At 42.7% G+C, this 27,533-nt stretch overlaps 1 long non-coding RNA gene across 6 annotated transcripts in view; it reads right to left on the bottom strand.

Annotated features, from left to right (window-relative positions):
• Window positions 1-26,803, bottom strand: part of LOC148003919 (uncharacterized) — a 30,151-nt gene extending 3,348 nt beyond the window's left edge. The window contains exons 1-4 of one of the 6 annotated variants that reach the window (XR_015629919.1): window positions 26,584-26,803; window positions 22,448-22,742; window positions 16,510-17,559; window positions 14,728-14,977 (exon numbers count right to left, since the gene is read on the bottom strand). This is a non-coding gene — a long non-coding RNA (uncharacterized LOC148003919). Of the gene's footprint in view, window positions 1-11,646; window positions 11,825-14,727; window positions 14,978-16,509; window positions 17,560-22,447; window positions 22,743-26,583 lie in introns of those variants that run through there. The other 5 variants (XR_015629917.1, XR_015629918.1, XR_015629920.1 and 2 more) reach the window with 5 other exon arrangements.
• Window positions 26,804-27,533: the final 730 nt, after the last annotated feature.

The raw sequence follows: 27,533 nt of genomic DNA, 5'->3' as shown, positions 1-27,533 counted from the left end.
TGTGCAATGACTCAGCAGTTGTGGATTGGTGCACTGTGACCCATCACACAATACCACCTGTCTCCTAAGAGGTCTTCTCTAACCTGAGACACACACATAGGACATCCCCCAACCTCCACCTGCTGGAACCCTAGCAAGCCCACTAGTCATGGGCTCTGCCCTGCCCTATGGGAGCTCCATCCTCCTTCTAAATCCTAAACAAAAAAGAGGGAATCATCATCCTTGACTTCAAGCTGTACTATAGAGCAACAGTCATAAAAACTGCATGATATTGGTACAGAAACAAACAGATTGATCAGTGGAGTCAAATTGAAGACCAAGAAATAAACCCCTACACCTATGGACACTTTGACAAGAAAGCCAAACCATATAATGGTAAAGGGAGAACATCTTCAACAAATGGTGCTGGTCTAACTGGATATCTGCAGGTAGAAGAATGCAAATAGATCCATAATTATCACCCTGCATAAAACTCAAGTCCAAGTGGATCAAGGATCTCAACATAAAAGTAGATACACCAAATCCCAGAAAAAGAAAAATGGGAAATACAATTGAATGCCTTGGTACAGGAGACAAATTCTTAAAGAGAACACCAGAGGCTCAGGCTCTAAGATCAGAGGACTTAATGAAACTGAAAGTTTCTGCAAAGCAGAAGACACTATCAGTAAGACAAAATGGCCTACAGATTTGGAAAAGATCTTCACTAACTGTACATTTGACAGAGGGTCAAAAATATAAAAAATATATCCAAAATATAGAAAGAACTAAAAACATCAACAAACCAAATAACACAATTAAAAAATTGGGTACAGAGTTAAACAGAATTCTCAACAAAGGAATCTCAAATGGCCAAGAAGCACTTAAAGAAATGCTCAACATCCACAGTCATCAGGGAAAGGCAAATCAAAACAAACCTTACATTCCACCTCACACCCCTCAGAATGGCTAAGATCAAAAACTCAAGCGACAGCACATGCTGCAAGGATATAGAGCAAGGGGAACAACCCTCCATTGCTGGTGGGAAATCAATCTGGCAGGTTGGAAAAATTGGAAATGGTTCTACCTGAAGACCCAGCTATACCACTCCCAAAAGATGCTGTACCATACCACAAGGACACTTGCTCAACTATGTTCATAGCAGTTTTATTTGTAATTGCCCAAACCTGAAAGCAACCTAGATGCCCCTTGGCCAAAGAATGGATACAGAAAATGTGGTTCATTTACACAATAGAATACTACTCATCTTTTAAAAAAAAGAGGACATCATGAAATTTGCAGGCAAATGGATGAAACTAGAAAATATCATCCTGAATGAGGTAACCTAGATCCAAAAATGTACTGACTGATAGGTAGATACTAGCTATAAAGTACAGGATACACAAGATATACCCTCTGACACAAAGAAGTTAAACAAGAAGGAGGGTCAAAGTGAGGATGCTTGATTCTCACTTAGAAGGGAGAATGAAATCGTCATAGGAGGCAGAGAAAGAGAGGGAAGTGGGTGGAAGAAAGGAGGAGGAGGGGAATGGGGGCAGGATCAGGTGTGTTTATAGGTGGAAAGGGGCACAGAGGGCCAGGAGAATGAATAGAAATCTGCAGCTGCAGGGAGTGGGAGAGTTGGGGGAATCTTTAGGAAGTCCCAGAGACCTAAAAATGGGGAGAATCCCAGGAGCCAATGCAGGTGGCTGAAATGCCTTAATAGTGGGGACAAGGAATATGAAGAGGCCACCTCCTATAGCCAGGAAGGATGCCTGAAGGATAAGGACACCAACCCACCTACAAAACGTTTAACCCCAAAATGTGTCCTTTCTAAAAGAAATGTAGGGACAAAAAAGGAGCAGAGACTGAAGGAATAACCCACCAATAACCAGGCTAAGTTGAAACCTATCCCATGGGCAAACACCGATCCCTGACCTTATTAATGATATTCTGCTATGCTTGGGGCAGAACCTTAAGATAATTGCTAAACTCAGCAGCTGACTGAAACAGATGCGGATATCCACAGCTAAACATTGGGTGGAGGTAGGGGAGTCTTAAGAAAGAGTTGGGGGTTAGAATTGAAGGGCCTGGATGCAGATCGGAACCCCACAGGAGGACCAACAGAGTCACCTAACTTGGACCTCTGGGAACTCACAGAGACTGAGCCACCAACCAAAGACCCACATGGGCTGGAATAAGGCCCCCGGCACATATATAGCACAGGTGAATCTCAGTCTCCATGTGGCACCCCAACAACTGAAACAGGGGCTCTCGGTTCTGCAACAGGCTGTTTTGTGGGAGAGGATGTGCCTATTCTGGTGTTGATTTGATTAGCCAGGGTAGGGAGATACTCTGGTAGGTCCTACCCTCTCAGAGAAGGGAAGGTAGGGAAAAGATCTCAGTTATACAAAGAATTATACATTCACTTTAGTTCTGTGTCATCTTGCAGAAACCTGAAGTACCCCAGTTTAAACTATAATAGTAATAAGATCTTACTAAAAGGGAATGCATGTCTAAACAGTTACAAATGGACAGATGAAGATATTAGCAATGTGAATGTTGAGCGTGAATAGGGAACACAGGGCAGGAAAGATGACTCAGCAGTGAAGAGCACTTGCTGGTCTTGCAGTTACTTACATGGGGCTCACGACTACCCATCATTCCAAGTTCAGGAGTTCTGAGGCTATCTCCTGTCAAGGCCCATGTGAGAGGAATAGCAAACAGGTTTAGAACTCACGGAGTATGGCCCATTGGTTAGCACAACCATGATGGGTGTGCCTTAGACACATGATGCATAGGATTGCGTCTGAAGGATTTCATGCTGTTATGAAGTTTTGTTCTGCTTGTTGTCTTGGTGGTCATCACGTCCCTCCTAATCTATGAGTTATATGACAACTCTAAGGGGTTTCCAACCCCTCAGTGGGCAATGTCCTTGACATTCGCATTAATAGTCATTGATCTTTTTCAAGTATTGCTATGAGAATAAATTAATGATTCAACTACCACCCTCAGAAAGAACTTAGGGGTGTAGATTGTTACTAATAATCACTATATTTATGGAGTGTTTGCAAATGCAGATTGTAAGTAAAGTTAGGTTAAGATGTTTTTGCTTGCCACTTTGATGTAGAAAATATTCAGGAATAATTTATCAGAAAAGTACACTCTTGATAGTTGAGCCAGGGATTTTTTGAAGTCAGGGAGCAAGAACAAGGACACCCTGGCTAGTACTAGCAGATACAACTTTCTTGTAAAGTATACAAATTTAATACACAGATTTCACAACCCCTGCAGAAACAACTCAAAGGGACCCCTAAACTGTTATATTTCTGACCCCCCCTACCAGCTCGTACTGATCTCTCTTCCAAACCGAGAGACCCCATGCTTTAGAGAATGATTAGAAAGGTAGGTTATGGCTCTGCAGTTCCCACTGCTCCCGTGTGGTTTCAGGCAAACCCATCCCCACTGAAGCATACATACAAAACAGTGTTGGAGAATAATTTAATGTCTGCTTCCAGCCACATGGATTAAGGCACAAGAAGGGGACGCTGTTCTATGCATCCCATCCCTACCTAGGAAAAGTCTGCATCTCACAAACTCCTTTTGTGCTCTGAAACTGAATTTCCCTGAATCATGCCAGGGTGGATGGTGGTAGTAGAAAGGTAAAAAGATTCTAATCAAGCACAGCTGAAGGATGATCCCATCACCTCCTTTCTTCCACTTCCAAAACTATTTATAAAATTTGTCATAAAAAAACCCTGAATATGGAATGTAAGGTTCAGAATTTCTAGAACCAAAGTTTTAGTTTTCCAATCTGTCTTCCTACTGTACTCCAAAGCCAATACCTGTGTGTGCACACTGGAGAGTGATAAGCAACACAGCTTTCCACTGCCAAGGAGGAGCTTTGTACAGGCTCTTCGTTCCCCCATCTTTCCCTTCCCAGAAAAGCTAAGCTATAGGAGATGTTGCTCTAATCAGAAACAAATATGAAAGCACTTGAGCAAAAGGAATGGAATTCTTAATGACTGGGAAACACTGGAGAGTAGAAAAAAGAGATTAGAGCAGTGATAAATAAAGAAATTTGAAGTTAAAAAAGTAATACCAGCTGGATTCCAAACTTTGCTGAGCCCTGCCTGCAGCTCACTGCTCCAGAACCACGGGGGAGAGAGAGCTCACTGCGCTGACAGGTAGGCACTCCTGAGACTGCAGAGCGGGAGAGACCACCAATACTGCCCACCCCTGCCCACATCCCTGGCCCAAGAAGAAACTGTATACGGCCTCTGCGAAACGGTAGAGAGTTGCACTGGAGCTGCAGACCCCCTGTGCCCGAGACACCGCTGGAACCTAAAGGGACTGGATTAACAGCTCTCTGCACCCAAATCCCGTGGGAGGGAGAGGTAAACCTTCAAAAAGGCAGACAAGCCTGGAAGCCAGAAGAGACTACACTCTGCCCACATTTCTGATGCCAGAGGAAAACACCAAACGCCATCTGGGACCTCAGTGCACGGGGGCTCCCGGAAAGGGCGGTGCAGGCCCTCCTGGTTGCTGCCCTCACAGAGAGCTCACAAGCAACACCCCACGAGCAAACTTGAGCCTTGGGACCCCAGGTAAGACCAACTTTTCTGCTCCAAACGACCTGACTGGTTGTGTCAGGACACACAAAGGCAAAATTCCACTAGGCCCAGACACTTTCAGTTTTTAGCTGGATTCAAAATTTCGCTGAGCCCTGCCCGCAGTTCACTGCTCCCGAACCCCGGGGGAGACAGAGCTCATCGCCCAGACAGGTGGGCACTCCTGAGACTGCAGAGCGGGAGAGACCACCAATACTGCCCACCCGTGCTCACATTCCTGGCCCAAGAGGAAACTGTATACACCCTCTGGGAAACGGTAGAGAGGTGCACTGGAGCTGCAGACCCCTTGTACCCGGGACACTGCTGGAACTTAAAAGGACTAGATTAACAGCTCTCTGCACCCAAATCCCGTAGTAGGGAGAGCTAAACCTTCAGAGAGGCAGACAAGCCTGAGAAGCCAGAAGAGATTATACTCGGCCCACATTCCTGACTCACAGGAACACACAGGAACTCTTCAGGCCCACAGGAACAGCTGAAGACCTGTAGACAGGAAAAACTACACACCCGAAAGCAGAACACTCTGTTCCCATAACTGGCTGAAAGAAAACAGGAAAACAGGTCTACAACACTCCTGTCACACAGGCTTATAGGACAGTCTAGCCACTATCAGAAATAGCAGAACAAAGTAACACCACAGATAATCTGATGGCGAGGGGCAAGTGCAGGAACCCAAGCAACAGAATCCAAGACTACACGGCATCATCGGAGTCCAATTCTCCCACCAAAGCAAACACTGAATATCCAAACACACCAGAAAAGCAAGATCTAGATTTAAAATCATATTTGATCATGATGCTGGAGGACTTCAAGAAAGACATGAAGAACTCCCTTAGAGAAATGCAGGAAAACATAAATAAACAAGTAGAAGCCTATAGAGAAGAATCAAAAAAATCCCTGAAAGAATTCCAGGAAAACATAAAGAAACAAGTAGAAGCCTATAGAGAGGAATCACAAAAATCCCTGAAAGAATTCCAGGAAAACACAATCAAACAATTGAAGGAATTAAAAATGGAAATAGAAGCAATCAAGAAAGAACACAGAGAAACAACCCTGGATATAGAAAACCAAAGGAAGAGACAAGGAGCCTTAGATACAAGCATCACCAACAGAATACAAGAGATAGAAGAGAGAATCTCAGGAGCAGAAGGTTCCATAGAAATCATCAACACAACTGTCAAAGATAATTTAAAACAGAAAAGGCTACTGGTATATATCAAAACATATACGAAATCCAGGACTCAATGAGAAGATCAAACCTAAGGATAATAGGTATAGAAGAGAGTGAAGACCCCCAGCTCAAAGGATCAGTAAATATCTTCAACAAAATCATAGAAGAAAACTTCTCTAACCTAAAGGAAGAGATGCCCATAAGCATACAAGAAGCCTACAGAACTCCGAATAGATTGGACCAGAAAAGAAACTCCTCCCATCACATAATAGTCAAAACACCAAATGCACAAAATAAAGAAAGAATATTAAAAGCAGTAAGGGAAAAAGGTCAAGTAACATATAAAGGCAGACCTATCAGAACCACACCAGGCTTCTCTCCAGAGACTATGAAAGCCAGAAGATCCTGGACAGATGTCATACAGACCCTAAGAGAACACAAATGCCAGCCCAGGTTATTGTATCCTGCAAAACTCTCAATTACCATAGATGGAGAAACCAAGATATTCCATGACAAAACCAAATTTACACAATATCTTTCTACAAATCCAGCGCTACAAAGGATAATAAATGGTAAAGCCCAACATAATGAGGCAAGCTACACCCTAGAAAAAGCAAGAAACTAATTGTCTTGGCAACAAAACAAGGAGAAGAAAAGCACACAAACAGCCTCACATCCAAATATGAATGTAACAGGAAGCAATAAACACTATTCCTTAATATCTCTCAACATCAATGGTCTCAACTCCCCAATAAAAAGACATAGATTAACAAACTGAATACGCAATGAGGACCCTGCTGCCTACAGGAAACACACCTCAGAGACAAAGACAGACACTACCTCAGAGTGAAAGGTTGGAATACAACTCTCCAAGCAAATGGTCGGAAGAAGCAAGCTGCAGTAGCCATTCTAATATCAAATAAAATCAATTTTCAACTAAAAGTCATGAAAAAAGATAAGGAAGGACACTTCATATTCATCAAAGGAAAAATCTACTAAGATGAACTCTCACTCCTAAATATCTATGCTCCAAATACAAGGGCACCTACATACGTAAAAGAAACCTTACTAAAGCTCAAAGCACACACTGCTCCTCACACAATAATAGTAGGAGATTTCAACACCCCACTCTCATCAATGGACAGGTCATGGAAACAGAAATTAAACAGAGACGTAGACAGACTAAGAGAAGTCATAAACCAAATGGACTTAACAGATACTTATAGAACATTCTATCCTAAAGCAAAACGATACACATTCTTCTCACCACCTCATGGTACTTTCTCCAAAATTGACTATATAATTGGTCAAAAAAAGGCCTCAACAGATATAGAAAGATAGAAATAATCCAATGCGTCCTATCACACCACCACGGCCTAAAACTGGTCTTCAATAACAATAAGGGAAGAACGCCCACTTATACGTGGAAGCTGAACAATGCTCTAATCAACGATAACCTGGTCAAGGAAGAAATAAAGAAAGAAATTAAAGACTTCTTAGAATTTAATGAAAATGAAGGTACAACATACCCAAACATATGGCACACAATGAAAGCTGTGCTAAGAGGAAAACTCATAGCTCTGAGTACCTGCAGAAAGAAACAGGAGAGAGCATATGTCAACAGCTTGACAGCACACCTAAAAGCTCTAGAACAAAAAGAAGCAAATACACCCAGGAGGAGTAGAAGGCAAGAAATAATCAAACTCAGAGCTGAAATCAACCAAGTAGAAACAAAAAGGACTATAGAATGAATCAACAGAACCGAAAGTCGGTTCTTTGTGAAAATCAACAAGATAGACAAACCCTTAGCCAGACTAATGAGAGGACACAGAGAGTGTGTCCAAATTAACAAAATCAGAAATGAAAAGGGATACATAACTACAGATTCAGAGGAAATTCAAAAAATCATCAGATCCTATTACAAAAACGTATATTCAATAAAACTGGAAAATCTGCAGGAAATGGACAATTTCCTGGACAGATACCAGGTACCGAAGCTAAATCAGGAACAGATACACCATTTAAACAACCCCATAACTCCTAACGAAATAGAAGCAGTCATTAAAGGTCTCCCAACCAAAAAGAGCCCAGGTCCAGACGGGTTTAGTGCAGAATTCTATCAGACCTTCATAGAAGACCTCATACCAATACTATGCAAACTATTCCACAAAATTGAAACAGATGGATCACTACCGAATACCTTCTATGAAGCCACAATTACTCTTATACCTAAACCACACAAAGACCCAACAAAGAAAGAGAACTTCAGACCAATTTCCCTTATGAATATTGACGCAAAAATACTCAATAAAATTCTGGCAAACTGAATCCAAGAACACATGAAAACAATCATCCACCATGATCAAGTAGAATTCATCCCAGGCATGCAGGGATGGTTTAATAAAAGAAAAACCATCAACGTGATCCATTATATAAACAAACTGAAAGAACAAAACCACATGATCATTTCATTAGATGCTGAGAAAGCATTTGACAAAATTCAACACCCCTTCATGATAAAAGTCCTGGAAAGAATAGGAATTCAAGGCCCATACCTAAACATAGCAAAAGCCATATATAGCAAACCAGTCGCTAACATTAAACTAAATGGAGAAAAACTTGAAGCAATCCCACTAAAATCAGGGACTAGACAAGGCTGCCCACTCTCCCCCTACTTATTCAATATAGTTCTTGAAGTTCTAGCCAGAGCAATCAGACAACAAAAGGAGGTCAAGGGGATACAGATTAGAAAAGAAGAAGTCAAAATATCACTATTTGCAGATGATATGATAGTATATTTAAGTGATCCCAAAAGTTCCACCAGAGAACTACTAAAGCTGATAAACAACTTCAGCAAAGTGGCTGGGTATAAAATTAACTCATATAAATCAGTAGCCTTCCTTTACACAAAAGAGAAACAAGCCGAGAAAGAAATTAGGGAAACGACACCCTTCATAATAGTCCCAAATAATATAAAGTACCTCAGAGTGACTTTAACCAAGCAAGTAAAAGATCTCTACAATAAGAACTTCAAGCCTCTGAAGAAAGAAATTGAAGAAGACCTCAGAAGATGGAAAGATCTCCCATGCTCATGGATTGGCAGGATTAATACAGTAAAAATGTCCAGTTTACCAAAAGCGATCTACAGATTCAATGCAATCTCCATCAAAATACCAATCCAATTCTTCAAAGAGTTAGACAGAACAATTTACAAATTCATCTGGAATAACAAAAAACCCAGGATAGCTAAAACTATCCTCAACAATAAAAAGAATTCAGGGGGAATCACTATCCCTGAACTCAAGCGGTATTACACAGCAATAGTGATAAAAACTGCCTGGTATTGGTACAGAGGCAGACAGATAGACCAATGGAAAAGAACTGAACACCCAGAAATGAACCCACACACCTATGGTCACTTGTTTTTTGACAAAGGAGCCAAAACCATCCAATGGAAAAAAGATAACATTTTCAGCAAATTGTGCTGGTTCAACTGGAGGTCAACATGTAGAAGAATGCAGATCGATCCATGCTTATCACCCTGTACAAAGCTTAAGTCCAAGTGGATCAGGGACCTCCACATCAAACTAGATACAATCAAACTAATAGAAGAAAAAGTGGGGAAGCACCTCGAACACATGGGCACTGGAGAAAATTTCCTGAACAAAACACAATTGGTTTATGCTCTAAGATCAAGAATCGACAAATGGGATCTCATAAAACTGCAAAGCTTCTGTAAGGCAAAGGACACTGTGGTTAGGACAAAACGGCAACCAACAGATTGGGAAAAGATCTTTATCAATCCTACAACAGATAGAGGGCTCATATCCAAAATTTTCAAAGAACTCAAGAAGTTAGACCACAGGGAATCAAATATCTCTATTAAAAAATGGGGTTCAGAGCTAAACAAAGAATTCACAGCTGAGGAATGTCGAATGGCTGAGAAACACCTAAAGAAATGTTCAACATCTTTAGTCATAAGGGAAATGCAAATCAGAACAACCCTGAGATTTCACCTCACACCAGTGAGAATGGCTAATATCAAAACCTCAGGTGACAGCAAATGCTGGCGAGGATGTGGAGAAAGAGGAACACTCCTCCATTGTTGGTGGGGTTGCAGACTGGTACAACCATTCTGGAAATCAGTCTGGAGGTTCCTCAGAAAATTGGACATTGAACTGTCTGAGGATCCAGCTATACCTCTCTTTGGCATATACCCAAAAGATGCCCCAACATATAAAAAAGACACGTGCTCCACTATGTTCATTGCAGCCTTATTTATAATAGCCCGAAGCTGGAAAGAACCCAGATGCCCTTTAACAGAGGAATGGATACAGAAAATGTGGTACATCTACACAATGGAATATTACTCAGCTATCAAAAACAATGACTTTATGAAATTCATAGGCGAATGGATGGATCTGGAAAATATCATCCTGAGTGACGTAACCCAATCACAGAAAAACACACATGGCATGCACTCATTGATAAGTGGCTATTAGCCCAAATGCTTGAATTGCACTAGATGCACAGAACACATGAAACTCAAGACGGATGATCAAAATGCGAATGCTTCACTCCTTCTTTAGAAGGGGAACAAGAATACCCTTGGCAGAGAATAGGGAGGCAAAGATTAAAACAGTGGCAGAAGGAACACCCATTCAGGACCTGTCCCACATGTGGCCCATACATATACAGACACCCAATTAGACAAGATGGATGAAGCAAAGAAGTGCAGGCCAACAGGAACTGGATGTAGATCTCTCCTGAGAGACACAGCAAGAATACAGCAAATACAGAGGTGAATGCCAGCAGTAAACCACTGAACTGAGAACAGGACCACCGTTGAAGGAATCAGAGAAGGGACTGAAAGAGTGTGAAGGGGTTCAAGACCCCATATGAACAACAATGCCAAGCAACCAGAGCTTCCAGGGACTAAGCCACTACCCAAAGACTACATGGACTGACCCTGGGCTCCAACCTCATAGGTAGCAATGAATGACCTACTAAGATCACCAGTGGAGGGGGAAGCCTTTGGTCCTGCCAAGACTGAACCCCGAGTGAACGTAATTGTTGGGGGAGGGCAGTAATGGGGGGAGGATGGGGAGGGGAACACCCATATAGAAGTGGAGGAGGAGGGGTTAGGGGGATGTTGGCCCGGAATCCGGGAAAGGGAAAAACATTTGAAATGTAAATAAGAAATACTCAAGTTAATAAAAAAAACCATAAATAAATAAAGTAATACCAGGGGCCTGGAGAGATGGCTCAGTGGTTAAGAGCATTGACTGCTCTCCAAGAGGTCCTGAGTTCAAATCAGCAACCACTTTGTGGCTTGCAACCATCAGTAATAAGACCTGATGCCCTCTTTTCATGTGTCTGAAGACAGCCACAGTGTGTGTGTGTGTGTGTGTGTGTGTGTGTGTGTATGTATATATATATATGTATAATAAATAAATAAATAAATACATCTTTTTAAAAAAAGTAATACCATCAACTGACTTTTTAGAAAGATAAACAAAATTGAAAAACACATAGGTATACTGACTTTGAAAAAGAGTACACCACTCCCTGGTAGAGGGGATGGTATTAATAAGATAGTGTTCGACCTTGTCCCTGTATGCAATGCTAGCTTCAAAGATCTGTAATCTGACAAACACAGCTATAGTCAATGGTTTGTGTCTCACATTTCTGAGCTGACTTAACTATGTCAACAAAGATTGCATATCTCTTCATAGGACAGTCTCCTCATTGGTAAGTCAATAGTCACTGACTTACCTAATCTACCCAAATTATACACCCATCCCTGAGTCTAGTCTGTTTTCCTTCACATACATGAATTAATACATGCTGGGAAATTACAAAATTACTTACCCTGCTTGAATCAAGTCTTTCTTCATAGTGGTGGTTCTGCAGCTGACTCCCTTACATTTAGTCTGTGGTCTAGTTATTGCCTATCCTGTTTCACTGTGCAGGCTACACAGTAAACTGTTCCTCCCGTTCTAGTCTGAAGGCAGAAACCATGCTTCACGTGCAAATCTTTTTTCTGTTACTGCAATGAACAGTTCACACACAAATGAGTAATTTTAAAAGTCTGTTGTGATACAGTCTTTAACTAAAGAATTTAAGATGTTTAATCAGGAAGAAAGCAAGGTCACTGCCCTGGGGAACAACAGACTGGGGTCAAGGTGCCTGAGTAAACAGCTTTTCTCAGAAACATTTTTATAAAAGGCCAAAGATGCAGCTCTCCTAGAATGAATATGCCTTCCCAGGGAGAAAGCACTGCACACACAAAAGACTACTTGAGAAAATCTCTTTAATGACAGCATACATTCAACTCTGGCTAATGCTCAAAGAAGAGCTGGCTGAGAATAGATTTTATTTTCCACCTATGCTGTCACCCTTAAGTCCCAGGTTAAGTTTTAAACAATTTAAATATGGACTGCAAGTATAGTGCAAGTCTATCCACTTAGACATTTATACAGCAAAGATATTCCCAGAATTATTTCTTAAGTACACCAGTGCCTTGAAACATCAGTGACAGGTTACTAAGTAGAAGGTCCCAGAGAATGAAAAAGACAGGAAAAGTAAAAGGTAGAAAGTATAAATGTTGGAGTGAGGAGGCCTTGCAGAAGCTGTGTCTTATGCTAAGTAAACCTCTTCAGAATATTAGTTACTGAGACCTCACCGCCTGGTCAGGTGGGCACTCCTGAGGCTGCAGAGCGGAGGAGACCACCAACACTGCCCACCCCGCCCACATCCCTGGCCCAAGAGGCAACTGTATAAGGCCTCTGGGTTCCCGTAGGGGAGGGCCCAGGAGCGGCAGGACCCCTGCGCCTTAGACACTGCCGGAACCTGAAGGAAACAGACCGGATAAACAGTTCTCTGCACCCAAATCCCGTGGGAGGGAGAGCTAAACCTTCAGAGAGGCGGACACGCCTGCGAAACCAGAAGAGACTGCACTCTGTGCACATCCAGATGCCAGAGGAAAACACCAAACGTCATCTGGAACCCTGGTGCACCGAGGCTCCCGGAAAGAGTGGCACAGATCTTCCCGGTTGCTGCCACAGCGGAGAGGACTTAGGCAGTACCCCACGAGCAAACTTGAGCCTTGGAACCACAGGTAGGACCAACTTTTCCCCTGCAAGAAACCTGCCTGGTGAACTCAAGACACAGGCCCACAGGAACAGCTGAAGACCTGTAGAGAAGAAAAACTACACTCCCGAACACAGAACACTATGTCCCCATAACTGGCTGAAAGAAAACAGGAAAACAGGTCTACAGCACTCCTGACACACAGGCTTATAGGACAGTCTAGCCACGGTCAGAAATAGCAGAACAAAGTAACACTAGAGATAATCTGATGGCGAGAGGCAAGCGCAGGAACCCAAGCAACAGAAACCAAGACTACATGGCATCATCGGAGCCCAATTCTCCCACCAAAATAAACATGGAATATCCAAACACACCAGAAAAGGAAGATCTAGTTTCAAAATCGTATTTGACCATGATGCTGGAGGACTTCAAGAAAGACGTGGAGAACTCCCTTAGAGAACAAGTAGAAGCCTACAGAGAGGAATTGCAAAAATGCCTGAAAGAATTCCAGGAAAACATAAATAGACAAGTAGAAACCCATAGAGAGGAGACACAAAAATCCCTGAAAGAATTCCAGGAAAACACAATCAAACAGTTGAAGGAATTAAAAATGGAAATAGAAGCAATCATAAAGAACACATGGAAACAACCCTGGACATAGAAAAATCAAAAGAAAAACAAGGAGCTATAGATACAAGCTTCACCAACAGAATACAAGAGATGGAAGAGAGAATCTCGGGAGCAGAAGATTCCATAGAAATCATTGACTCAACTGTCAAAGATAATGTAAAGCAGAAAAAGCTACTGGTCCAAAACATACAGGAAATCCAGGACTCAATGAGAAGATCAAACCTAAGGATAATAGGTATAGAAGAGAGTGAAGACTCCCAGCTCAAAGGACCAGTAAATCTTCAACAAAATCATAGAAGAAAACTTCCCTAACCTAAAAAAAGAGATACCCATAGGCATACAAGAAGCCTACAGAATTCCAAATAGATTGGACCAGAAAAGAAACACCTCCCGTCACATAATAGTCAAAACACCAAACGCACAAAATAAAGAAAGAATATTAAAAGCAGTAAGGGAAAAATGTCAAGTAACATATAAAGGGAGACCTATCAGAATCACACCAGACTTTTCGCCAGAAACTATGAAGGCCAGAAGATCCTGGACAGATGTCATACAGACCCTAAGAGAACACAAATGCCAGCCCAGGTTATTGTATCCTGCAAAACTCTCAATTAACATAGATGGAGAAACCAAGATATTCCATGACAAAACCAAATTTACACAATATCTTTCTACAAATCCAGCGCTACAAAGGATAATAAAGGGTAAAGCCCAACATAAGGAGGCAAGCTATACCCTAGAAGAAGCAAGAAACTAATCATCTTGGCAACAAAACAAAGAGAAGAAAAGCACACAAACATAACCTCACATCCAAATATGAATATAACGGGAAGCAATAATCACTATTCCTTAATATCTCTCAACATCAATGGTCTCAACTCCCCAATAAAAAGACATAGATTAACAAACTGGATACGCAATGAGGACCCTGCATTCTGCTGCCTACAGGAAACACACCTCAGAGACAAAGACAGACACTACCTCAGAGTGAAAGGCTGGAAAACAACTTTCCAAGCAAATGGTCAGAAGAAGCAAGCTGGAGTAGCCATTCTAATATCAAATAAAATCAATTTTCAATTAAAAGTCATCAAAAAAGATAAGGAAGGACACTTCATATTCATCAAAGGAAAAATCCACCAAGATGAACTCTCAATCCTCATCTTCGGTTGGTTTATATACAAGTATGCAATTTCTAGGCTTGAAAGTAAAATGATGCTATCTGGTGCTGGATAGAGGAGCCTTATTTTTTATTATGGCAGCTTGCTATTTTTGTAACATGGTGATTTGGTTGAACACAATAAAGTACAGTAGTAACTGATCTCCGCTTCTTCCTGGATGAGTGAGGAGATGATTAAATGTTGATGTCAGCATCCTTGAGCATATTCAGATGAGCTTCTGCTTCTGTTGAAAAGGATGCTGTGTTTGATTGTGGTCCGAAGCTTTGAAGCACTACTTGGCATCTCCTTCCTTGGAGGTCTCACTGTTTAAACATAACAGATTTGATAGCTTGTTGGTAAGGTGAGGTCCAGCTTGTCTCCACTAGGTCATCTTCATGTGAATCCGGTGGTTATACGGTTTTGTTTTAGGGATATTTCATTTTTTTAATAACGGTTTTAGCTGACATTCATGGAGAGAATGAATCCTTAGAACTGTGCCACTAGTGAAAGGAAATCCTGTCTAGAGTATGTTTCTTTACAAAGCTGTGTCACACCATCCTTTGGGCCCTCTGCTGGAAAAGTAGAATCAAGTCTCAAATAATGCCTTTTAAATTGTATCCTCTAGTATTATAGATGTAGGACAGTACTGTATCATACCTCTGTGGATGTAAAATAGCTTGTACCTGCTTCATGATACGTAGTAGTGACCGTGCTTTATCGGAGCTGTTTTTAATGATGTTGCTCAGATTGTTTTTTTTCCAGATGATGATTGAGAAGCTAATTTAAAAAAAAATGGTGCCAGGTACCACAAGAGTAACAGAACTGTGCTGTTTTCTCGGGTTTTTTTTTTTTTTTTTTGGTTCTTTTTTTCGGAGCTGGGGACCGAACCCAGGGCCTTGCGCTTCCTAGGCAAGCGCTCTACCACTGAGCTAAATCCCCAACCCCGGGTTTTGTTTTTTTACTTTTTTTTTTAATGGAGTGTGCTGGATGTCTCTACAGTTTTGTTCAGATGACTGCAGAACCTGTAAAAGCTGTTGCTGCTGTTGATGCATAACACACTGCTATTATTGGTCTTTTTATATAAATATAAATATATATATACAGATATATAATTTGAATTTTTTGAAACTTTAGCTGTGCTGTCAACTTTGGAAAAAAGTATCCCCGTTTACTGTGTTGAGTTGGCACTGTACAGAAACTAACAGCCATATTGGTCTAGAAATGTTGAACTTAAGTTTTTTCCATTTGTACAGGGGTAACACACTGTATTAAATATGTAAGGTCTTATCTACGTGGGTTTGATTACAAAAACTAATAAAGTATTCTCTAAATTAAAAAAAAAGAAAAAAAGAAAAAGAAAGAAAAAAAAGAATATTAGTTACAAGGAGAAAATGGAAAGAAATGGGAGGCTTCTATGAAGTCATCAGAAACAGAAACTGACACTGACTCTGAACCTGACCCTGATCCTGACCCTACCCTAACCCTAACCTTTAAGCTTAACCCTAACCCCTAACCCTAACCCTTAACCCTAACCCTAATCCATAACCCCTATCGCTAAACCCTGACTCCGTCCCTGACCCCGACCACGACCCTGACCATAACCATAACCTTGACCCTATCCGTAAATCCCCCTAACCCTAACCATGACCCTGACACTGACCCTGACCCCTTCTAACCATATACTTCACCCTGAGCCTGAACCTGACCCTAACCCTCTACCCCTGACCCCCTAACCCTAAACCCTGACCCCCAAACCATGACCCCCCAAACCCTAACCCTCACCCTTTAACCCCCAACCGTCACCCCCAACCCCCACCCCGACCCTGACCCTAAGGAATTTGACATGATGACTTACAGTCTGTTGCCCAGCTCTAAATGTTGGTCAGCTGTGAGTTGGAAATCCAAGAATCTTGTACTTGTCTCAGTCCCAGGAGGCTCGTTGTTTCCGGGGTATTCAGTAGAAGGAGCGGATGTGCTGTTATAATGTTCAAGCAGGTGAAAAGGGAATCTTTCTTCTCCCAATATCCTGTGTCTCTCTCCAGGAGAAGGTATAACCTGATTAAAGGTGTGTTTTCAAGCCGCAAGGTCTGGATCACAGGTGAGCCCTGCAAGTCTAGATTGTCGTTAATTCAGATATAGTCAAGTTGACATCCAGGAATAGCCATTACATACACTAACAGTAATTGCCCACCTCTTCCATGTCTTTCGGTTGAAATGTAGATTATGCATAGAAAAGAAAAATGCAATATTTGTATTTCTGAGTCTGACTTAATTTCATTTAACATGATCTCAATTTGGCACCATTTTCCTGCATAGATCTTTCACAATTTCGCTCTTTTTATGGCTGAATAAACTTCCATTACATATGAAGCATAGTTTCTTTATCTGTGCATCTGTCGAGCATCTGGGCTGATTCCACTTTCTGACTATTGTGGAAATAAACACAGATGTGCAAACGTCTCTGTGGTGCCCCGACTTAGCCTTTGGGTCTATAATAGACTCAGGGGTGGTGTAGCCACGGTACAGTTACGTGGTCGTTTCTTTGTGTGGGTCCCATGCTGATGTCCATGAGGCCCAATAATTTACATTCAGTGATTTGTAGTCAACCCTTTGTTAGTAGGAGAGGTCGGGCTGTCAGGGTTTTAGGTTTTTGACAAACTGAATGCAGTGCCCTCGAAGGCAGTGTATGAAAGTCTGTGAAATGTCCTTAGAAACAGAGAAAAGCAGGACCGGATCCGCCAGAGACAGTGCCTTCCTCCATCTGCAATCCTCCTACTTAACCTCAATGAGGAAAGTTCCAGGCCTGATGGGGAAGAGGAGCTGTAGTGGAGCCTGAGCCGCTGCACTGGAAACTGAGGGGACGCACTGGAGACTGAGCAGGTGTACTGGAGTCTGAAGGGCTGCACTGGAGCGAACACAGAGAGCTTCACTGCACCCGGACCACAGTGCGGGGAAGGAACAGGTAGGGTTTTTCAGTCTTTTCCACACTTTTTATTCCATCCTCTAACACTTGTAACGTGCGTTTACCAACCTTAAAACACCTTAGAGCCAAAAACACTTCCTCAGAGCTTTCGTATCCTCAGACCTTGGATGAAATTTAAACTGTACCCTTTCCTCCTATCTGGCTGTTCACCGTGAGACGCGGATGGTGGATAACCGGGGTCCGTTATGGGAAAGTGAGTGTCTTTAGGTAAAGGAATAGAAGAAAGTTGTTTCTTTCACTCATCTGTCCTTAAACCCTTCAGACCTGAGAAGAGTGGATTTTACCTGACTGAGCAAGAGGATAATTCACAGGCCTACGTATCAATTAATGGAAGAGAGTGACCGGTTACCCTGATGCCTGCCCGACTGGGATGCTGTGGTGTCGATGGCTTCACTGGAGACCAAGGTCCCACCACAAGGTCAGCGTTGACTGCCAGGCCTGGCAACCCTGCTCTTCCTGGAGAAACTCGGGAGAACGACCTGACTCTATCATAAGCAACAGAAGGCCTGTCCTCTGCCCCATTTGTCCACGGTTTGGGCAAGGTCCTGGCAGTGTATGAGGCATTGGGGCAGTAATGCCCAGTCATCAGTGCACCCCAGTCCAGGTGGAGTCCTTGGTCACGATGCCCACATCCTCTTGGAGGCCTTGAAGGGGTCACTGCTAGGATTAGGGAGCCTCTGTCATGGTGAGTTAAAGCATTTCAAATGCAATTCTCAGCAGGTTCTCCGACAGCTTTGAGGTCTGCTACCTACCACGCATGTCTGAGCTAAACAAACTTTGTCTGTTTTTAGTTACCTGCTCTAAATTGTCCCTGTATGTTAAAAATAAATACCTTTTAAAGAGTACAGACAGAGCATAACCATAATTTTAGGAAGACAAAAACTAAGTTTTAACAAGAGAAAACTATGTAACTCCTTCACAATACCAAGTGGGTAACTATTACAGGACAAGGTTTGGCTGTCAGGGCCACCAAGCGTTCCTTTCTTTTTTTCCGACCCAGAACAGGGATGGCTGCCAGCCATGTGGCTGCCTTAAGTCAGTGGTGAAGCTATGACTCCTCCTTCTTTACCCCATAGTCAAGATGGCAACCAGCCATGTGTTGTTTAAACCATTCCTCCTACCAGCCTGGACGTAGCTGTCCATGCAAAGTCTGAGACAAACCCAATTGGATAAATGTAACCTGGCAATCGAGGTTTAGACCCAAAAGTGTCCATTTTCTAGTCTTAGCTGGAACCCGAAGGCTCAGCTGCATATAAGCCTAGGGCTATACAGTTGGGAATGAGGGTAGCCTGGGGTCAAACATCTAATCATCTTGCCTCTGACTCATGAATTCTGGGATTACAGACATGAAAAACCACCATGCACAGCTCAAAACTGGATTCCTGAATTTACATTTGTGCCTTTCCATGTTTTCTTCTGTTTTTTGTTTTAAGCTTGTTTGTTTGTTTGTTGTTTGTTTGTTGAGACATGGTTTCTCTGTGTAGTCCTTGCTGTCCTGGAACTCTCTCTGTAGACCAGGCTTGCCTAGAATTCACAGAGATCCTCTTCCCGCTGCCTCCCAAGTGCTAGGATTAAAGGCATAAGCCACTACCACCTCGACTCTTTTCGAGGCTTTACTCCACCTCCTTAGAAACTCTCACATTCCATGCACATACTTTTTGCATTGCTATATACTCTCAGTAATTAGCCTTTTCCTCCCAAGCAACACCATTCTTCATAATTTTATCTTCTGAGTTCGACTTGGTCCGACATTAGTATAGCGACTTCAGAATTCTATTAGTTAAGGTATCCACCATAAACATTCTTGTAGACAGTACAGAGTTTAATATTGCTTTTTAACCAGTTGAATACTCACTGTCTTTTAATTGGTGTGTTTAAACAATTCATGATTAATGTATTTTTATGTGTTGAATGTTAAAATCTGTGGCATTTCTAGTTATAAATTGCACATTTTTATTATTCACTTCATCGTTATGGTTGAATTATTACTCATTCCTCATTATTCTCTTTGAAAAGCATTTTGGTAACATTTAATGAATTTCCCTGCATTAGACTTCAAGCATCCAAGAACCATTGTCTTAGGGTTTCATTGCTGTGAAGCGATCCATGACCAAGGAAATTCTTACAAAGGTGAACATTTAACTGGGGCTGCCTTCAGTCTCAGTTAATGTTAAGTCCATCATCATATTAGCAGAAAACATGGCAGCCGCAGGCAGACACGGTGCTGGAGAAAGAGCTGAGAGTCCTTGATCCGAAGGCAGCCAGGAAGGGACGTCTTCCACCCTGGGTGGAGCTTAAGCATAAGACGTCACAGCTCAGCTCTACAGTGATTCACGTCCTCCAACAAGTCCAGACCTTCATCCCAAGGCAGCTCTACTCTGACTTCCCAGGAGGCTCCAGTGCTGTCCCTGCAGTAAAGGACCTCATGGTTCTAAAATCTCAGGTCTTCCTTGATCTGGAGGGCATGTTGTATTCACATAAAAGAGCATCACAATTATGTGCAATATTGTAGTTATCCCAGTGTTTACAGGGTACGCTTTTAATGAATCAGAGCCTAGATTCAAATTATCTGCACTATGAAGAACTTATCATACTAAACTCTCAATTTTCCTTCCTAACTTTGTGGTGTTGTTATCAGCATTACCACATATTTTACCTCTGTGTGTTCTGTAAACAAATAGACTACTGATACTATTTTTACCACTGCCAATATTCTTTTAGAGAATGTTAAAATAGAAGTTATTTATTTGATTCTTAGTATGTTTTCTGTACAGTATAGGTCCCGGTTCCTCTCTGGTGTCATAGTCTTTCCTGCCTGAAAAACATTTTATCATGAAATTGATCCACTGATTGAATTGAGTACACAGAAGATGTGTACTCAACATTTGTTTGCCTGCACAAGTCTTTATTCTGTTTAGTTTACTGTTTATGTCCAATTATGGATTAGTAGTTTCTTTCTTCCCATAGGCCATGGTAAAGATACCTTCAAGCTACTACAAGTTCTGGTATGACAATGACTATAATTTTTATCTACACTTGATGCATTAATGTTGCTATTGTTTCTCTGGTTGCCTTCAAAATCTTTTCTTCTCAGAAATTCAAGTGTGACACAATAATGTGTATAGATTTTTGACAGGCTTATTGTTTTGGGTATAGATGTAGCTGGTTGGAGATATGATGTGTAAGGCTTTATATTTTTAATTTCCAGACCTATTTATATTTTTAATATTTTATGAATTTTTCAGTTATGTTGCTGGTATCAATCAATTTCTAAAATTTATTAGCAATTGCTTCTTCAAATACTTCTTTTTTTATATCAAAGACAGGTTATTGGGAAGATGCTTTCTTGTGGGCAAGTTTACTGGCCCCAAGGACCAAGGCCAGGGAAATTGCCATGGGAAAAGGGGGTCAGTAGGAGAGAGGAAGGGGCACTGAGAGAGCAGAGGAGAAAAAGAGCTCTTTTTTCCCCAAATCTTAATTCTGTGCCTTTATGGTCTTTCAACACCTATGGGGTGGTAACAAACCACCACAGGTTATTTCCTAAAGTCTTTTTAAGAGTGGCTTTTTCTGTCATTCATGTATGTTGAAAGATCCCCGAAGGGAGACTCTCACTCAAGTCTCGGGAAGTCTAGGACCCCGACACACGAGAGACCAATCTTGATCCAATTAGCAGAGGCGAAGTTTATTCCGTTCGGAGCTCCCGGTCGACACGTATCCCATGCAGGAGACAGAGGAGTTGAACCTCAGTGGCTGGGAGAAGGGCTCTTTAAAGGAAGAAATCACAAGCCCCAGGAGATGAGAGGACATCAAAATGAAATACCAAATATGTCACAAGGGGAAACTCTCAAAGTCATAGGATTGTTCTTAAGACTCTAGGGTTTAAATCAGGGGAAAGGTCAAGCCCTCATTCTCCTGAAAACAGATCTTGATTCCTGTCTTTTAGTGTAAATGTTTGTCAGAGTTGACGAAGCATCTGCATCTGATACACATCTGGTTAGGCTTCGGCCCTGGTTTCCTGGAATACTATCTGCAGGACACTATGGCTGGAACATTATCTGTAGGGCAAATGGGGGCTTGAATAAGCATCACAGGGGCAGAACAGAACCCGTTACTCATTTACTCATGTCTGGTGACATCCAGAGGGTATGTGAGTCTGCACCAGTCCTCCTGCATTTTCAACCATCCGTCTTCCTGAGTCAGATCCTGTTCTGAGTTTTGAGCTAGTTTAAAACTCTCTCATTCCCCTCTTCTTCTACTAAGTAATTCTAATCTTAGAATATTGGTATCAAGTCTCATATTCGGCTTCACCAGTAGTCCTGTTTGGTACTGTTGTCTCAGAACCATCAACTGAACATAATTCACCTGAAGTTTAACAAAACAATTAGCCTATTTGCCATGCATGGGCCAAAAACTAAAACCAAGCAAATTATCAGTAACAGCCCAGCTAGAGCAGAGAGTAATGAGTGGCAGCTGTCCTAGAACTAATTACTGTTTGGTTACACAAATGCTTATGGGAGGCTGGTGGTATTTCCAAACAGAGTCCCGATAGATGTCCTTGTACCTGTCAATCAGGACACTATCTGGACCTACACACCAAGGTCATGACTGTCTTTTAGAACTTTTAAACTTATACAGATTGTGATCCCTGCGGCACAGTCCCAAGAAGTGTTAGGAGTACTAACATATGTCCTACCCCCACACCTACGATTGGGGGACCTATTTTGATGGAACCCAGGGCAAACATGAATTTCTTGTTTCTAAAACACACTTAGAGCAACCTCTCAGATACATCTCGGATGTATCTACTTACCTGATGTGCAAGTCTAGGGAGCTTTTTGAAGATCTGAGTGTCCCTCTAGGTCCCAGCTCTCAGCCCCAACAGCTAGTATGCTGCTGGTGAGGGCTGAGAATTGGCAGCTGTCAGGGTGGTCAGCAGCACCAAGTATGGTCCTTTCCAGCGATGCTCAAGTGTCTGGGCTCAGTGTCATCATATGTAGCTGAGTTTCCGACCTGGAACTGATGAGATGTCTCAGGGGTCTCTGGGGCATAGGCTGCTGCCCGTTGTGACCAGATTTTTTTTCTGTATCACTTGTAGGTTTTTTAGCCTGGCATACAAATCATTATTACTATGATATGTTGGTTCAGTAACATCATCTAATACAGTCAGAGGAGCCAAGGCCACATATAAGATCTCAAAAGGGGGTAAGGCTGAATCGGGAAGGGATATTTCTTGCTCTGAAGAGTGCAAGAGGGAAGGAGTGCCACCCAGTCTGCGCCAGCCTCCATGGTCAATTTGGTCAGGGTCTGTTTAGAGTTTTATTTGTTTTCTCTACCTGTCTTGAACTTTGAGGTCTGTAGATACAATGTAATTTCCAATCGACCTCTAAATACTTGGCCACACCCTGGCTTACCTTGGCAATGAAAGTAGGGTCATTGTCTGACCAGATTAACTTGGGCACTCCAGATCAGGGGAAGATTTCTTCCAATATCTCCTTGATGACTACCGAGGCTGTCTCTTGTTTGGTGAGGAAAGCTTCTATTTATTCCTAAAAAGGTATCTGCAAGCACTAGGAGATACTTGTAACCATATTTTTCTGGTTTTATCTCAGTGAGGTTCACTTTGACTTTTCAGTAAACTCTCTAGGTCTCTTTGCCCTGTTTGCTTGTTAAGCATTTACTTACTGGCATACCTTATACTTTTTTACTGCCTCTCTGGCTCAAATCTTAAAGTCTATTACATATGCCTTAACTACTTGGACAAGCTTCTTATCTCCTAAATGAGTCCATTTGTGTATTTGGCAAAGTGAGTCTTTTGTTTGTTCTCTGGGGAGTATAGCTTTCCCCGCAAGTGTGCCATTGTGCTTTTTCTTTTAAGCAATTTGGGATTTTCTTCTGTTGTACATTCTAAGTGAGGCCATCCTTTAGTCCGATCCCAGTTCCCAGCGACTGTCTCTTGCAGGCCTGTAACCAGGATAGGCTCTTGCATAGCCATTTTTCGAGCCACTCAATCTACTTTGTTATTGCCCCATGCCACTGAATCGCTTCACTCCTGATGTCCTGGGCAATGAATAATACTCACAGTTGCTGGCTTCATCAGGGCATCCAAGAGATGGCAAAGGCATCTGTGGTGCTGATGTGCTGGGGGGGGGTAGAGGTTTGTCCATCCCAGATGACATTTGTTTGTCTACCATGGCAGCACCCACTCATCTCTGACCTTCATGAAGAGAACTGCTCCTGTCTGTAGAGAAGGTAGCCTCGGCTTTCAGCAGGGGTCAATCAGTCTGTCGCAGAGGTCTTTCCTCCACTCATGGTCTTCTGCCAGCGCTTGACACATGTGCTGTGGTGGCTCCAGGTCAGGATTGGGCAGCAAGGTGACCACATTGCCCCCAACCAGTGGAGAATCTAGTCCATGTCAGCTGACCAGTGGTCCCATCCTCTGGGATATTCCATTCAAAGGTAAAAACATCAGCCACTCTACCACAGTTTTATGTCCTGGATTGGGTGATAATTGTTATTGCCCAGCTGGCAGGAATGGTATGTTCCAGGCAGAACGGCAGTAAGCCACACATCTCCCAGCATCAGGTACTGGTGCACTTAGACAGGTCTTAAGCTCCACATACATAGTCTATAGATATGTATACACATCGCCTCACCCACCATTTCAGCCCACGGTAGCCATTTTGGAGAGCAAATTTCTCATGAGCAAGGAATAGGGGCAGTCAGGGATGACCATGAACTGGTGGGTTACCCGGCCCACGCCAAGGTCCACTGTTCTTCAGGCAGTCCACAAGTGTTGTTTGTTGCCAGTAACCCCCTGTATTCAAGGTCTTTTGCTGGACACTAGCCCATTTGGGCGTAGGAGCACAGAGTGTTGCCACTCCCCCCCCCCCCCCGTATTCACAAAACAACTGGATGGGCTTACCCCTATCCTGGGGCAGTCCTTGACCCAGTGTCATTTTTCTTACAATAGGCACTCTGACCTTTAGCCAGGAATTATCTTCTGTTGCCATATACTTCTTCCTAGGTTCCCTAACTACTGTGGCTAGTATATGTTTCTCTCTTGTCTTTTATCTCTCTTTAGCTCTCTAGCTTCCTCTTCTTTTTGTTTCTTTTCTTCCCTAGCTTCCTGCTCTTTTTATCTTCTTTTTCCTTTCTCTTCCTCAGGCTCTCAGTTATATAACCTTACTTTTTCTGCAACTTACACTAACTCTCTCAGCAACTTATCTTAACACCTCAACTTTCTGTAAATTTTTCTTACCTTCGCCAGATGGTGTGGCCTTTTCCAGCCCCTCAGAGACCCACCATTGGTGTCTGGCGGTAGACATGGCACTCCCTACCTTCAGGCATATTGAAGTCAACAGGCAGAAGTGAGGGCCTTCCTTCCATGTGTGGAACATTTTTTCTGGCCTCTAGTAGGATTCTGTATTTCCTCATTAGTAAAGAGGACCGGTAACAGCTACTAACAAGCCTCCCAAGTGGGATGGTGAGAAAACAAGAAGAGAGTCCAGAAAATAGAGATCCACTGAAGAGGACAAATAGCATTTAGTCACACAGCTAAACCAGGAGGCCTTTTTGGGACAAAGAGGCCATTGTAAAAATAAGCCCAAGCACAAAGTGCCTGTGAAACAGAAAGGTGAGCAGAGAGTCAGCTGATCTGATAACGACTCTCTCTCTGGACTTAGATTTTTTTTTCTTAATGAATATCTCTTTTTGTGTCAGCTTGGTGGCTTTACCTCTCAAGAGAACCAACCTCTAAATGACACTAGGATTCTAGTAAGAATTAATAACAAAAGGATGAAGAGATGGTTAGGACCTGGGTGCTAGAAAACAAGTGGCTGAGGTAAGAATTGTAACCATTTCACCTGGGACTTTCAGGACCTCAGTAGCAGCCCTTAACCAAGCTGTATCAATGGGTTAAAGGCCCATGGAAAAGAAAACATTAATCCTGACCTTGTCCACAGCCACAGCCTGAATTCTAAATTTTGAGTGGCAAAAAAAAGTTCTTCACAGATTGTTGTTGATTCTTTTTGAACTATTTTAGGAACTTCCCTGCCCCCCAACCAGGGGCATTTAGAGCACAGGGGTAGGAACTGGCTCCTGAGGGGAGCTTGCCACTCTGGGGGTTCCTCAATCTTGGGATAGATCTGAGGGGAGGGCAGTTTCTAGGAAGGCAATTCGGGCTGCGCCTTCCCCAGCTTTTGCTCTGTTTTAGATTATTGCAGAGTCAGGGCTCTGGGGCCTGACTTCAGTGGAATCCAGGTTTGGACCCAACGACAGTGTTCCTGAGCCACATCTTGCCAGTCAGTGATGTACACCTGCTGGACTGGATGGGACTCTGGTTCTCTCGGAAAAAATAATGTCTTTAATGGCACAAATAACATCTAAATTAAAAGTCCCTATTGGCGGCCATCCAACATCGGCCACTCAGCGGAACAGAAAGTCTGCAATTTCTTTTTTCTTCCTTCAACAGTCCAGTGGCCGAGAGTTAGGGAAAAGGGGCTCGTCACAGTCTGTCCCATTCTGTCTACAAAGTAGCACAAATACCCAAATATAAGTCTAACAAAATGACAAGAGAGACAAGGATGTCTAAAACTACTTGCCCCGTGCGACTCTTTCAGAAGAAACTAAAAGCCAGATCACTAGGCAAAGTCCTCCGTGACTCTACCTCCAGGAATCTAAACTCCTCATTGTGAACCTAAAACCAGGCAACCAGTTCCTTCTGGGCCCCCTCCACCCTCGAGGCTTCCCCCAGGTTTGCAGCCTGCAGTGCCGGACATGTCTGTACCCTGCAGCTGCAGGGTCCTCATGGCCCTCCTGGACAGCTGCCCTAAAAGCAGATCCGCAACCCTCCTGCCAGGAGACGACTGAAAACGAAAGTAAGGAACAGACAGACTGACAGATGCGGCGCCACTCACTCAGAAACACTCAGAAAAACATCCAATTCACCTCCAAGGGGTCTTTGGGGTCTGGGGTGGTCGAGAAATCCCGGACGAACCCCCAAATGAAACATCCTGGAAAGGATACACCCACTCAAGTCTCCGGAAGTCGCAGAACCCAGACACATGAGAGACCAATCTTGATGCAATAAGCAGAGGCAAGGTTTAATATGGAGCTCCCAGTCTACATGTATGCCACGCAGGAGACAGAGGCGTTGACCCTGAGTGGCTGGGAGAAGGGCTATTTAAAGGAAGAAGTCACAAGCCCCAGGAGATGAGGGGACATCAAAAGGAAATACCAAAAATGTCACAAGGGGAACTCTCAAAGTCACAGGATTGTTCTTAAGACTCTAGGGTTTAAATCAGGGGAAATATCAAGCCCTCATTCTCCTGAGAACAGATCTTGATTCCTGTCCTTTAGGGTAAATGTTTGTCAGAGTTGAGAAAGCATCTGCATCTGATACACATCTGGCTAGGCTTCAGCCCCGGTTTCCTGGAATACTATCTGCAGGACACAATGGGGGCTTGAACAAACATCACAGGGGCAGAACAGAACTCATTACTCATTTACTCACTTCCAGTGACATCCGGAGGGTCAGTGAGTCTGCACCAGCCCTCCTGCAATTTTAGCCATCTGTCTTCCTGAGTCAGATCCTATTGCTGAGTTTTGAGCTAGTTTAAAACCCTATCTCTCAGTAGCACTTATAAATTAATGATTGAAATTAATTGTAAACAGTGCCAAAGTCTACAGAAAGGGAAAGAACATGAATGCTAAATAAAGACTGTGGATTTGAACATTAAAAAAAAGTGATTTGACTTCTCTTTGACATCATGAACTTCTTGTAACAGGCTGGCTGTGTTGTATTTTATAAGTGCCACTAACTAGTGCTTGTAAAATACAGAATATGCTTTGGAAAACAAAATGCTGCTCTTTAATGCTTCCGACTCATAACATAATTC

Source organism: Rattus norvegicus, chromosome 9 (genome assembly GCF_021556685.1).
Source record: "Rattus norvegicus strain SHRSP/BbbUtx chromosome 9, alternate assembly SHRSP_T2T, whole genome shotgun sequence".
Taxonomy (NCBI): Eukaryota; Metazoa; Chordata; class Mammalia; order Rodentia; family Muridae; genus Rattus; species Rattus norvegicus.
The sequence above is the reverse complement of the archived record's forward strand: the minus strand, read 5'-3'. Positions and strand labels throughout refer to the sequence as shown.